This window comes from Mesocricetus auratus, unplaced genomic scaffold (genome assembly GCF_017639785.1).
Source record: "Mesocricetus auratus isolate SY011 unplaced genomic scaffold, BCM_Maur_2.0 Super-Scaffold_100022, whole genome shotgun sequence".
In the NCBI taxonomy this organism is placed as follows: domain Eukaryota; kingdom Metazoa; phylum Chordata; class Mammalia; order Rodentia; family Cricetidae; genus Mesocricetus; species Mesocricetus auratus.
The window spans coordinates 21,670,474-21,683,927 of record NW_024429203.1 but is presented as its reverse complement, the minus strand read 5'-3'; the positions used below and the strand labels follow the sequence as shown (position 1 = coordinate 21,683,927).

Genomic DNA, 13,454 nt, shown 5'->3' with positions numbered 1-13,454 from the left:
CATACATTTTCTCCATTGTGTAGTTCAATAGGAAATGTTTACCAAGCTTTGTGGCATGTTGAGTTTATGCTTTTCTTTCCTTCAAAGTAGTTTTTAATATTCTGTGTTTCTAATGTAAGTAAGACTCTTCCTGTATTTTCTTTGCTGAGGAATGTGAACATTATCTGTGTACCTCCATTCTTTCAGCAGTCTTTCCAGGGTTACGGTTCACTTTTTTCGCCATTTTTCTAGGTCTCTGCTGCGTGTGTAGGAGCTTGTTCATGTTGGATAAGGATTAATGATTTAGGAGTCTGACAGAAAATATTATACTAATAATTTTCTTAGAGTGATAGGAGTTTCATACTGGTTCAGACATGCCATTTGGCTCCGTGAACAGAAGCATTTTAAGTGGTGCTCAGGATGTAGGGTGTGGCCTCTTAGTGCATTTGTCCCTCGACAACCCCTGAAATTCCTTTTTTTTTTTATTGTTATTGGAGGAATTGAACTGTGATTCCTCAATAAACACTCATTAGAGGCATGAGTTAATTAAGACAGCTAGCATGCGGATATTAGCTTCTCTCATTGTGAATGTGGTGTGTGGAGAGACTGCTTTCGACTGCAGTTAGCTTAGATGAAGAGAACACTCTAGAGAGTCAAGGAAAGCTTGAAAATAGAATGTGACTGAGTAGAGTCCTAGCAATCAGGGGTGTTCTGCTCAGTGATGGTCTTGTTATAAGTGCGCTTGAAGATATGCAGAGTGTCCATTGTCTTCCCGGGGAACAAATTCTTTAGTTGGCTGCTCAGTACAGATGTCACTCATCATTTCAAACTCACTTTGCCATTCTTAGAGCTGCTTTGAGAGCTAGATTAACTTTGCCCATTTGAAGAGAAAAGCAAACGTAAAACTTGACTGTAGTCTGGTCAACATTCCATTTGTCTCCTGTACCTTTTGGAGTTTATTGCATGTGTATGGATATATTTTCTAAACTGTAATTTTAATGTGGCCAATTTTCTATTCTGTATAGAATTTTTGGAGACAGGTGCTCATATAGTCCTGTATGACCTTCAATTCCTGATCTCTGCCTCTGTCTCTTGAGTGCTGGACTTACAGGCATATACCACCATGGCTGGGTTATTGTTGTGAGATGGAGTTTTGCTATGTGACTCTGCCTGGCCTTGAACTCAGTATGTAGTCCAGATTGGCTTTAAACTCAACACAACTTCTTGAGTATTGGGATTATAGGTATATCTCTAATACTGTAATGAAGAACTTTGTGGGTTACCGTGGGGGTATGAGGGAATCTGTGTGAGAATAAGCCATGTCTCTTAAAAGCTATTTTAGCACGCGAGGGCTACCCTATCCAAGTACCATAGTCTGTGTGGCTTAGAGAATAGAAATTTTATTTCCTGAGAGTTCTAGAAGCTGGAAGCTTGATGTATAAGTGCTGCTATAGGCTGGTGAGATTGCAGATGGCTGCTTTCTCACTCTCCCTTCACATGGGCCTTCTGGAGAGAGACTGAGATTCTGGTGTCTCTTTCTCATTCTGTCACGAGAGTCTCACCCTCGTCGTCTCCTCTGACTCTACATATCTTTGAAGGGCAGCGACACAGGTTTTGAAAGGAAATGAACATTTACACCATACAAGAAGCAAACTGTTAGCACACGCATCCCTTACCTGATATGCTTGTGACCAGATGTGTTTTAGATTTCAAAATACTTGCATATTTATGGTAGATTTGTAGAGGTGGAATCAGAGTCCTGACATTAACTTTGCTCGTATTTCATACATAATATATATGCTAAATATACATAGTCTGAAGGTAATATTTTTTAATAATTTTGAGTAGTCTGAGATTTAGCACGTGTAGTTAATGTGGGGCTTTCCACTGTGACATCATACTAGCATTCAAGATGTTTCAGATTTTGGAATATTTTAGAATTCAAATTTTTGGATTAGGAATGATCAACCTGTACTTGGATATGGTTTGTGTATTTCAGAGAGTAATTTTAAAATCTATTTCATTTCTCTCATTCAAGTTTTTAAAAGGAGAGCTCTTGGTTTGACTCTTGACTCCCACCAACTTACTATTTTCTCTGTCCTTCAGCTTTGCAAGAGCATTCTACGTGAACCTTCTGTGTTTTCATAGCTCATTCTTTCACTCTTTTCTCTTCTTACTTGGAATCTTGCTTCTGAACTCATACTGTCTTAAAGGTGAATCAAAATATCCTGCTTGAGAACCTGTTAGTGTTGTCTGCGTTCACACCTCCTCTAAAGTACTTGGCAGTGCAGATACCTTCTCTTGCTTTCTGTAACATTTCTTTGATCTGATTCTTTTCTCTTTGTTAATTATGTTGTCTGTTTATTTGATTGGCAGTTCATTTTAACCCTACAGGTTTTTGTATATGTGTGCATGTATGTTTGTGCCTCTGTTCCTGTGTGTGTGTGTGCACATGTGTGTTCGTGCCCATGATCCTGTGTGTGTACATGTGTGTTTGTGTCTGTGCTCTTGTGTGTGTGCATGTGTTTGTGCCTTTGTTCCTGTGTGTGTATATGTATGTATACATGTGTTTGTGTGCATTCTTCTGTGTGTGCATTTGTGGATGTTGGGTGTCTTCTTTGATTGTTTTTTACCTTAGTCTTTTGAGACATGGTCTCACTGAACCTGGAGCTCATCAACTCAGGTAGACTGGTTGAGTAAGCAAGTCCTATGGATCCTCCTGACAATCTCCCAGCATTGGGATTACTGATGTGCACCATAGTCCCTGTTCAGTTTTTATGTTGGTGTTAGGGATCAAATTCGAGTACCCATGCTTGCACTGCAAGCACTTTATCACCTGAGTCCTATTCCCAGCCCAGTTTTGTTTTTTGAGATAAGGTCTTGCTATGTAGCCCAGGCTGGTCCAGAATTTACAGTCATCTTGTCTCTGTGTCCAGTGCTGGGATAATACACAAGTGCCAACAAACCTTGCCCCCCTTCCTCCTTCCCTCTCTCCTTCTCTTTTTCCCTCCCTCCCTGCCTCCCTCCCTGCCTCCCTCCCTGCCTCCCTCCCTGCCTCCCTCCCTCCCTGCCTCCCTCCCTGCCTCCCTCCCTGCCTCCCTCCCTCACTCCCTCCCTCCCTCACTCCCTCCCTCCCTCCCTCCCTCAAAGAGACTCTCGTATAGTCTAGGCTGTCTTCAAACTCTCTAGGTAGTTAAAGATGAGCTTGAATTCCTCAACTTCCTCCCAAGTGATGAGATTCAAGATATGTACCACCTACATAGCCTAGCCTTGGTCACAGCCTTTAGTGTTCATCTTGTCATTAAACTATTTTAATAGATTCATAACTTTGGGATTTTTTGTTTTGTTTTTGTCTTGAGGCAGGGTTTCTCTGTGTATCCCTGACTGTCCTGAACTCACCATAGACCTGGCCTGGTGTCAAAAGCAGATCTGCCTGCCTCTGCCTCTCAAGTGCTAGGGTTCACAACTTTGTACACTTCAATTTCATGTTTATTTTATGTCTGTTTTGACCTGTCGAATTAGTATTACTAAAATAATGGGTTTGGTTGTTCACTTGCTAGGAAAGCACAGTAAGTACTAATAAATACTGTACATTGTTTCCAGTTTATCATTCTGCCCTAATCTTCTCTTCCAGTTGTTCATCTCAAGTATGTCCTGGTCTTCTTGCTTTGCTCAGTGCTACTCCTGTTGTCTTAAGTGCTAAGTCTTCTTTCTGTAGTTTCCAATGCTATCTATTCTCTAAGACTCAGTTCAGGCACTGATACATCATTATCATGCAGTTAGATATGAGGAATAAGTTCAATATAGCTGTTGTCCCTCATGCTTTGAGCTGTAAAGAGAGTGAATTAAGTATTCTTATAATAATAATAATAATAATAATAATAATAATAATAATAATAATAATAACAACAACCACATGAAGGAAAATTTAGATTAACTACATTTGGCCATTCTGCCATGTGTATATACTTCAGAACATTATATTATAGACAGAAAATAACAGACAATTTTGTCAATAAAAAATACTGCCTCCTTCACAATGCTTTTCTAGGATTGCCCAGCTACAATTGTTTTTTCTAAATATTGGCATGTGACTTTGTGTAGAGTTGCTTACATCTGTATTCATTGTTGCAAATCTCATAATGCCTGACTTGCTAGAAATGAGTGTTTGAAATCAAGATGATGTATTTTAGTAGAGAGAATAGATGGAATAAAATCTCGACTCATCTTAATTGGCTCTTTTCTTCCCTTCCAAAAAACTTTAAAATGTAACTTAGAAAAGGGATTTGTTTCTGGTGGGCATCTAAAAGAATGAAGTCAGTGTGCTTGGAGCTTGAGGTTCCTCGTGTTGGCAGCTTTGTGCATTTAGAATGCAGAAGCTTCTTAATCAAAGGATTATCCGAGGTCTTACTCATAAAACACGTATGTCTGGCAGCAGTTTAAAACTGAGCTGTTTTTATTAGGTTGCACATGGTTTTTCTCCACACCCTTTCCTGCAGCTAATTCTTAAGAGGTGAGATGTAGAGAAGTTTGGTAATGCAATAAAATAAAAGGTGAAGAAAGACTAATGTATGCTTTTTAAAGCAAATGTAGTATGGAAGGCTTAGCATATTGCCTTACATGTTTAACACTTCAGTCTCTTTAAATTTACTATCTGGCACTATAGTTGTAACCCTTTTTCAGGAGTATATTTATAGTAAAAGTTGAGAATCCTTTCTCAGCAATTTTCAGACCTTTTATCACTCCCTCCTCCAAAGCATTCCACAGGCATAGTTTTTCACTTTCAAAATACTGTCTTTGGTAGTTATCTGTTAAGTTGCAGTTTTAGATGGGCATGGTGTGTGTCCTCAGCAGAGGAAGACCACAGGTAGTCAGTTAAAAGCCAACCTTCCTGAGCCACCTAGCAAGACCTGTCTCAAAACAAGCAAGCAAACAAATAAAAAGAAGTTTTTGTTATTAGTTTTGCTTTTTTGAGATAGGGAGCTGTGGCTGTCCTGGAATTCGTTTTGTAGACCAGACTGGCCTTGAACTTGCAGAGATATACCTCCCTCTGCCTCCCTAGTTCTGGGATTAAAGGTATGCGACACCACTGCCCAGCTTCTAAGAGCAGTTTTTTGTCTATTTTGTTTTATGTCTATATTGTTACGCCAGAAAACCATGTACTTTGTTACTGTGACAAAATACAACTTAGGAAATGGTAATGTTTGTATAAATCTGATAGAGCATCTTTGCTTCTTTGAGAGAATAAGCCTGACATCAGCTGGTCAGCTTGAGGTGAAATTAAAGAAAATTTTGTCAGTAGAGGTATTAGTTGGGGACAAATGGGGAATTAATTGTTACAGATGGAGATTTACCAGGTGGATCCTTTATTACTGTGCCCTTCAGTTGTTTTCCTACTGTGAATAATCTTCAGGGCTATGATTTTTCTTATTAAAAATGGTTTTGGTATTTTTAAAATTTTTAAAATTATACTTTTAAATTAGAAATAAGCTTGCTTCACATGTCAATCCTAGCTCCCTCTCCCTCCCCTCCTTGCCTGCAGTCCCCCACGCCCCCCCCCCCAATTCCCACTGGTTTAGTGGTATTTAAATTTCCTTTGTGGAAAATAAATTCAGACCTACATTTATTATTATTTTTTCAATAATAATAAGAGAGTATTGGACTCCTTGAAACTGTAGTTATGGGTTGTTGTGATGGGGTACTGGGATTCAAACTCTGCTCTTCATGATTGAACAGGCATGCTTTTACCTACAAGCCATCTCTTCAGCTCCATAGTACAGTATGAGTGTGAAGGTCAGAGAACAGCATACAGGAGTCCGTTTTTTCTTTCCACTATGTGAGTTCCATGGTTGAGTTCAGGTTGTTAGGCTTAGAGTACACTCCTTTGAACCATCTTTTTGACACTATTTGTTGAGACAGGGTTTCTTCACTTTGTAGCTCAAGCTGGCTTTGGACTTGCAGTCCTTCTGTCCAGCCTCCTGAGTCCTAGCATTGCATGGTATATTAGATGCCTGGCTTAAATTCAGATAAGAAAGATGATCTAAATTTATTTTAAAGACATATATTCTCATTTTGTAAAAATTTAGGTTCATTTGGTGTCATTGGTCACCTGTTATATGCCAGATATGGAAAGGAATACAAAGATAATAGGAGACTGTACTTGGTTTCTAGCCATTTGCAGACTAATACAGAAGTCAGCATTGCAATGCTTTTTGATAAGTGCATAATAGAGATTTATACTATTAGTTCTCCATATGCAATGGAATGTGGATTGCTATGGGGGAAACAAATCAAAACAACCCTTCCTATAATACCAAGAGCAAGGGGATGGAGACAGAACTACTCTGGCTGAGTTCCAGTGAAGGCTAAGCTTTATTACTTTTTTTTCTGGTTGAACATTCTACCTGTCCTCATACAAAATGCTAGAATATAGTTCTTACCTAAGAGATAGTGACCTTATAAACTCATTGTTTGTATGATAGTTATGATCATAAACTTCATGGTAAGAGATTTAATAGCAAAACAAATGATGGACTGTTTATGTAGTAAAAATCAGAAGACTGGAAATGATGAATGTTAGAGTTGGTGGGTTTTTTGTTTTGTTTTTTATTTTTTAATTGTTGTTGAGATGATATTTCATGTATTATACCCTGGCTCCAAGTTCACTATGCAGCTGGGCCTGAGTTTGGATTCATGATCCTCCTGTAACCCGTCCATACATGATGGAAGATGGATATTTTGGAGTTAGGATTTTGTTTTTATTTTGTCATACATCATGTTGTTTTAAAACTTATTTTGATGTTGTACTTTTCCTGCTGAGTCTGAGCTCTTTGAGTGCAGGAACTCCTAGTCCTTTTGTATTTTTCACAGCACCTACATACTAGTGCTAAGTAACATGTAGACAGACACTCAGTAAAACTGCTAAAACAAGTATGTGTGTCTTTTCTATTGCTGTGAGAAGGTACCATGATCAAGGCAACTTACAGGAGAAAGATTATTTGGGGCTTACAGTTTCATGGTGGGGAGCATGGCAGCCAGGAGGCAGTGGGAGAAGTAGCTGGGAGCTCACATCTTTAACTACAACTGTGAAGCAGAGAGACGTGCTGAGAGTGGTATGCTTCTTTTGAAACCTCAAAGCTGTCTCCCAGTGACACACCTTCTCAAAAAGGATACACCTCATCCTTCTCAAAAAGTTCCATCTACTAGGAACTAGCCTATGGTGACTGTTCTCATTCCAAAATACTGAAATGTGGTAATTTAGCTAGTGTAGGTGATTTCAGTGTTATAGAAGGAATTTCTCCTTTTAAAGGGAATCAAACTTTTCTTCCATAAGTAGATCATTTCTCTCAAGAATAAGACTCACTTGATTTATAAAATTATTTATTTAGTTATTTGAGACGGGGGGCTCACTCTGAAGCCCTAACTAACCTCACATTCACAGAGATTTGCCTGCATCTGTCTCCTGAATGCTGGTAGTAAAGGTGCGAGCCATCACACCTGACTTTGATTTGATTTTGAGTGAAAGGTAATAGTAGATTTGAGAATTTTGAGAGACTGTTTTTCTAATTTTTTTCTTTTTTTAAGGCATATGTATGTATGTATGTATGTATGTATGTATGTATGTATGTATGTGTTTTGCCTGTATGTATGCTTGTATAATTGGAATTACAGTTGTTAAGTTGTGAACCACCATGTGGGAACTGAACCTAGGTCCTTTGCAAAAGCAACAAGTGCTCTTAACCACTGAACCATCTCTCCAGCCCCAAGATTTCTAAATTTTGAATGGTTTAGAATGGTTTAGGGGTCAGTTTGTTATTAACACAAGTTTAAATGTAGTCAGATAGCACCTAGGACAAGACAGAATAGTACTGGTAATTTGGATTCGTAGATCTGAATTGGCTGTATGTGTAAGACTTACTTGCTTTTTGCAGTGGCCCAGTTCTTATATATTAAAGAACACCAGCATCTCAGATTAGCAGTTAGAAATTGGGGGAGGGGGCTGCAAGGTATCTATTCCGGGCTTTATACCTGCTAACTACATGCCCTTCCACTGAGCTAAGTCCTCATCTCCAGTGGTACTCAGAATGGGATGTGTGGGTTGCTCTTCTGTCTCTTCCTTACTCATCTCCTTTAGGTAGAATGGAATATCACAGGAGAATTGCAACTATGAGACCAATTTGTGCCACATAGTGAGATCCCATCTCAAAAACAAAAAGCAAAAACAACAACAACAACAAAAAACCAAAATAAAAGAAACAGCAACAACAAAAACCTAAAACCAAATAACTCTAAAACACAATCAAAAATTTTAAAAGGAAGTGTTGTCAGGCAGAAGCCACTTAAAGGGGAGAAAGCATGCTTTGCCTCTTCTGTGGAATCCTAACATACCAGACCTTAGTGTTTTAGGACCCTGAGCATGTTTGTAAAGTTAACGATGCACCCTAGGCACTTTTGTTTTTTTCCCCACATCTGTTTACCATTCTTTCTGAGCTTCTGTCCATCTTGAGACTCTTCTTCTTTTTGGAATTTCATTAATTACTTAATCATTTTTTAAAGAATTTCCTCTTTACCAAGTAGACTATACCCCGGGTTCCAAACGATGGATCATCCTCCCCTTGGGGCATGTATCAGTGAGGGAATAGAAACAAATACATGTCCATGTGGAGCAGTAATGAATTTTAGACATAAGCAGAGGGTATAGTGTGAGTCTGTAGACTCTATCATATACCAGGATATCAGGAAAAGCTTTCCAGTCTGGGCATTTAGGGAAAGCTTTTAAGTCATTTGTTTCTTGGGAACTTCCTGTTGTCTCATTTTCTAAAACTGCCTGTAATAAGAATCCCTGCTCTTAGACAATTTTTTCTCTTTCTCTTTCCTATTCAAAGCTAATTGCCTTGTTTAAACAAAAGGGACTGGAACATGATAGTCCACACCTGAAATCCCAGCCCCCTGGTGATAGAGGCAGGAGAATCAAGAGTTAAGGCATTTTGAGACCATGTCTTAAAACAACGTAATAAACATTTAGAGAAAGATGTAAAGGGATTACTCCCCTTGAGGATCATTTACATTAATGACAAGGACATATTAGCATATTTATACATCTGAGGTGACAGACAGTGGGATCCTTGGGCCTTGCAGGCCATCTAGTCTTACTGAATGATGAGCTCTGGGTTCAGTTACAAACTGTCTTACACAGTAATGTAACCTGACACTGTCTTCTGGCCTTCCCACATGTGCAAACATGTATAAGCACACATGCTTATGCCACACACAGAGAAGAAGCCTTTTATACCGTGATTTCAGATCTTGAAAGACAGTGTGCAAAAACAGGGAAACAGTTGATTTTTGTTGTTAAAGTTTAAATAGTGTTGAGGAGGCCACAGATACATTTCTAGAAACAAGGATGGGGCTTAGAAAATTTCTATAAAATGTTACTTACTTTTTTATTTTATTTTAGATTTTTAAATTATATTTTATGTATGTGAGTATTTTCCCTGCATGTGTGCCTCATGGCCGTCAGGGTGTCATAGGAGATCATTGGATCCCCTTGAACTGGAATTAAGCATGGCTATGAGCCACCATGTGGGTGCTAGGAACCAAACCCAGGCCCTGTGACAAAACAACAACTGCTCTTAACCTCTGAGCCATCTCTCCAACTCCTACTCTTTTTTAAAAAGTAATTTACTTTTTATTGTTTTTAACTATTGTGTTTGCCCATTTGTGGTATATACAAGGATCCACAGAGGCCGGAGGCCTTGGGTTCCCTGTAACTCCAGCTCCAGCTACCTGATATGGGTGCTGGAAACTGAACTTGGGTCTTCTGGAAGAACAATAAGTGCTCTTAACATGCTGAGTCACCCCTCCAGCCCTGCTACGCCCTTACTGTTTGATCCTGTCTACTAGAGATTTGTAGAAAATGCTTTCAACTTTATATATTCATATCCATCCTTTCCTACTTCCTGAAAGAAACCCTACAGCACAAGTGAACAAGATTGAATCCGTCCTCTTCCCTCACAGCTCAAAATGAGCCTTCTGCCTTAGCTTCCTGGCAATTAAAGGGGCCTCTACATCCCACTTTCTCTTCTTTGAGAGTGGTGGTGGGAGCAGGACTTAAAGTCTTGCTATATACCCCAGACTGGCCCTGAACTTGTTCGTTTCCTGTCACAGCCTCTTGGCTTACATTGCAATACCATATCAATTCTTAAAAGGTTTAATTCAGGGTCCAGGGAGATGCCTCAGTGATTTACAGAACCCCTGTTCTTCTAGAGGACCCAGGTTCAGTTCCCAGCTCTCATATGTCAGCTCAGTGACCACCTCAAACTCCAGTTCTTTTGGCCTCTGTAGTCACAAGCAGGTAAAACACCCATAGACATTTAAAAGAAAAAGGCTGAATTCTGAAGGGTTATTTTTATTCCACCCTCATTACTATTTAGTGTTTTATATGAATGGTGAGTTTGTGAAAACAAATACTGTTTACTACTTAGTAGTTAATAGGCTTGGAAGATTGTAATATTTCTTAATGTTGAAAGCTGGTTTGTTGAGGTATTATTACAAAAAAATAAGACCATACTCTTTTAACTATGTGGTTTCAATCAGTTTACAACTGAGTATACTCATGTAACTGCTCTGCTAATTGAGACGTGGATCCTGTGCACCACTCAGAAAGTTCCCTTGTCCCTTGTCCCTTGTGCAGCTGCAGCCCGTCCTTCCTGCTGTTCTCTGGTGACCGCCCTTCTGCCTCCTGCTGCTGTAGCTTGGCTTCTCTTACTTCTTGGAGTTATATGGTGTGAACTCTTGTGTTTAGCATGTTGTTTCTGTTATTGATCTGTGTTTGCTGTATGTAGGAAAGTATTCCTTTTTTCCCTTTTCTCTCAAGATAACATTTTATTGTATGACTGTGCCATACTTCTCCTTTAATCTGTTGATGGACATTTGAGTTGTTTTCATATGTAAATATAATCTAATGTTTATAAGATGATTCCAAATTGTTTTCCCAAGGGTTTATATGCTTCCACAGACAATGCTAAGAGAATTCCAATCACCAACATCTTTGCCAACACTTGGTGTGCTAAGTCTTTTCATTTTCAGCTGTACTGATTGGTGCATAGTATCTCCACTTTGGTTTGAGCAAAGATTTCCCTGAATGTTGTAGGTGTTAAGTACCTTGCATGTGCCTTTTAACTATTGGTGTGTCTTTTCTATGTTCATTTAAATATTCCTTTCAATATGGCTTTCATCATTGAATTATATTTTTTGAAAAGAAATTTATTATTTTCAAGATTTATTTTTATATTATATCAATGAATTATTTGTCTGTATGTGTATATATGCACCACATATATTCCTGGTGTTCTTGGAGACCAGAAGAGGGTGTTTGATCCTTTGGAAGGAGTGCTGGGAATTGAACCCAGGTCTTCTGGAAGAGCAGCCAGTGTTTTAGACTCCTAAGCCATCTTTGCAGCCTCTGGAGTTGCTTTTCATGTATAAGCTGAATACAGAATTTTTACTAGATTTTATTTTATTAATTTTGTTTCTTCTTTTTGAGACAAGAGTTTCTCTATGTATCCCTGGCTGTCCTCGAATTCAGAGATCTTCCTGCTTTTGCTTCCAGTGCTGGGATTAAAGGTCTTTACTAGATTTTATACTCCACTGTATATGGCTTATCTTTTTATTGATAGTTTCTTCAGAAAATTTTCTTTGATGGTGCATTTTGTGTCTAATGAAATCTATGTTTACCTCCTAAGGGAGCAGTTCTCATTATGTGAGGTCGAATACCAGATATTTACATTATGACACATAACAGCACAATTTCAGTTGTGAAGTAGCAACAAAATAATTTTATGTTGGGGATCATCGCAACATGAGGAACTGTTATTAAAGGGTTGAATCACTAGGAAGGTTGAGAACCACTGTCCTAAGGTCTTGAAATTTTTTTTTTGTTGTGTCTTCTACATATATTTAGTTGCTTAAAAAAGTTCTTTTTTTTTTTTTTTTTGAGAAGACTTAGGACTTGATATGTAGACCAACCAGGCAATAGATTTTCCTGCTTCTGCCTCCAGAGGGAAACTGAATTAAAGGTGTACACCACCATGGCGAAAGTTTTGGTCTCGTGTTTAGGCCTTTGGCCTGTTTCTGTGCAGTTCCATGTGTCCTCCAGCTCTCAGAGGTTTAACATTCATTTTCTGTAGGGTACATGGTCACATTCATACTTCCTATAAGGAGATTTGTTCTCTCCACTTTTTGGTATTAGTATGCTTTCATAGTCATGCTGTCATCAGAAAGTATAAATGGCAAGACTCCATCATTAATATGCAGTGATTTACATATCTTTTATACATCAGACTTACTAAAGATTGTCTATAATATTAGAAGCGTATGTTTCTGATCATCATTATCTTGGTGTTACTTTACATGTCATGTACTTGACTTTCGATAAGCTGCTCTATGTCTGTGAAGCTGAAATCTTACATCATGTCTCAGGCTAACCCAAAGTTTAGGTCTTTAGGTGTGATCTCTAACAAAATAGAACTAATGAGGGTTCTACTTTGGGTTGTTACACTTTCTTTGGTTGAGTTCCACTTTCTCTCATTTAAAAATCTTTTTTCTTTTCTTTTGTGTGTATGTGTTTACATCTGTATAAGTATATGTTACATATGTGTATGGGTACCCCATGGAGGTCAGAAGAAGGTATTAAGTCTCCTGGAGCTGGAGTTTCAGGCATTTGCGAGCCTACTGACAACAGTGCTTGGAAGAGCAGAATGTGGTCTTAACCATGAGCCATCTTTCCAGCCTGCAGGGGTTCCTCTTTCTCTTATCTGCCTTAACAGTTTTCAAAAGTTTGTTATTTAGATAGAAGGAGCCAGCTAAGTATATGCTGGAGATGAAGCAGTTGCATTTACAGGTACTTTCTTGTTTCTGTTTTTCTCTTGTTCTTCTCTTCCATTAGCTCTTGAGAGAATAGCTGCAGGTACTCTGTAATACTCCTGTCTTCATACAATCTCTTTTCTTCAGTATATTTTTTTGAGATTAAGATTGTATTTCTCGCCAGGCGGTGGTGGCGCACACCTTTAATGCCAGCACTTGGGAGGCAGAGGCAGGTGGATCTCTGAGTTTGAGGCCAAACTGGACCGACAGCCTCCAAAACAATACAGAGAGAAACCCTATCTCATAAAACCAAAAAAAAAAAAATTGTATTTCTCTGGGATTTTTCCATATGATGCTCCTAACTAGCAAGCCTGTAATAGTTGGTTTTCTTGGGTTAAGTACTAATTAAAGTCTAGAGCCAGGGGGAAGAATTTCTATTATAATTAATAGCATAGCTGTGAATTGGCTTTCCTTTTAATTGTCTCATCTCTAAAAATCCATCCTTTTCAGTTTGTTGTAGCTTGTCCTTGATAGTCCATTCTGTTCTCCATTGACACTTGTACCCATGGTTCTTTGTGATATTCTTATATTTGTTTTATGGGATTAGTGTT

The 13,454-nt window shown here is 38.6% G+C and overlaps 1 protein-coding gene across 3 annotated transcripts in view; it reads left to right on the top strand.

Moving 5' to 3' along the window:
* Positions 1 to 13,454, top strand: part of Arhgef12 (Rho guanine nucleotide exchange factor 12) — a 132,839-nt gene that overhangs the window by 60,790 nt on the left and 58,595 nt on the right. The window lies entirely within an intron of this gene.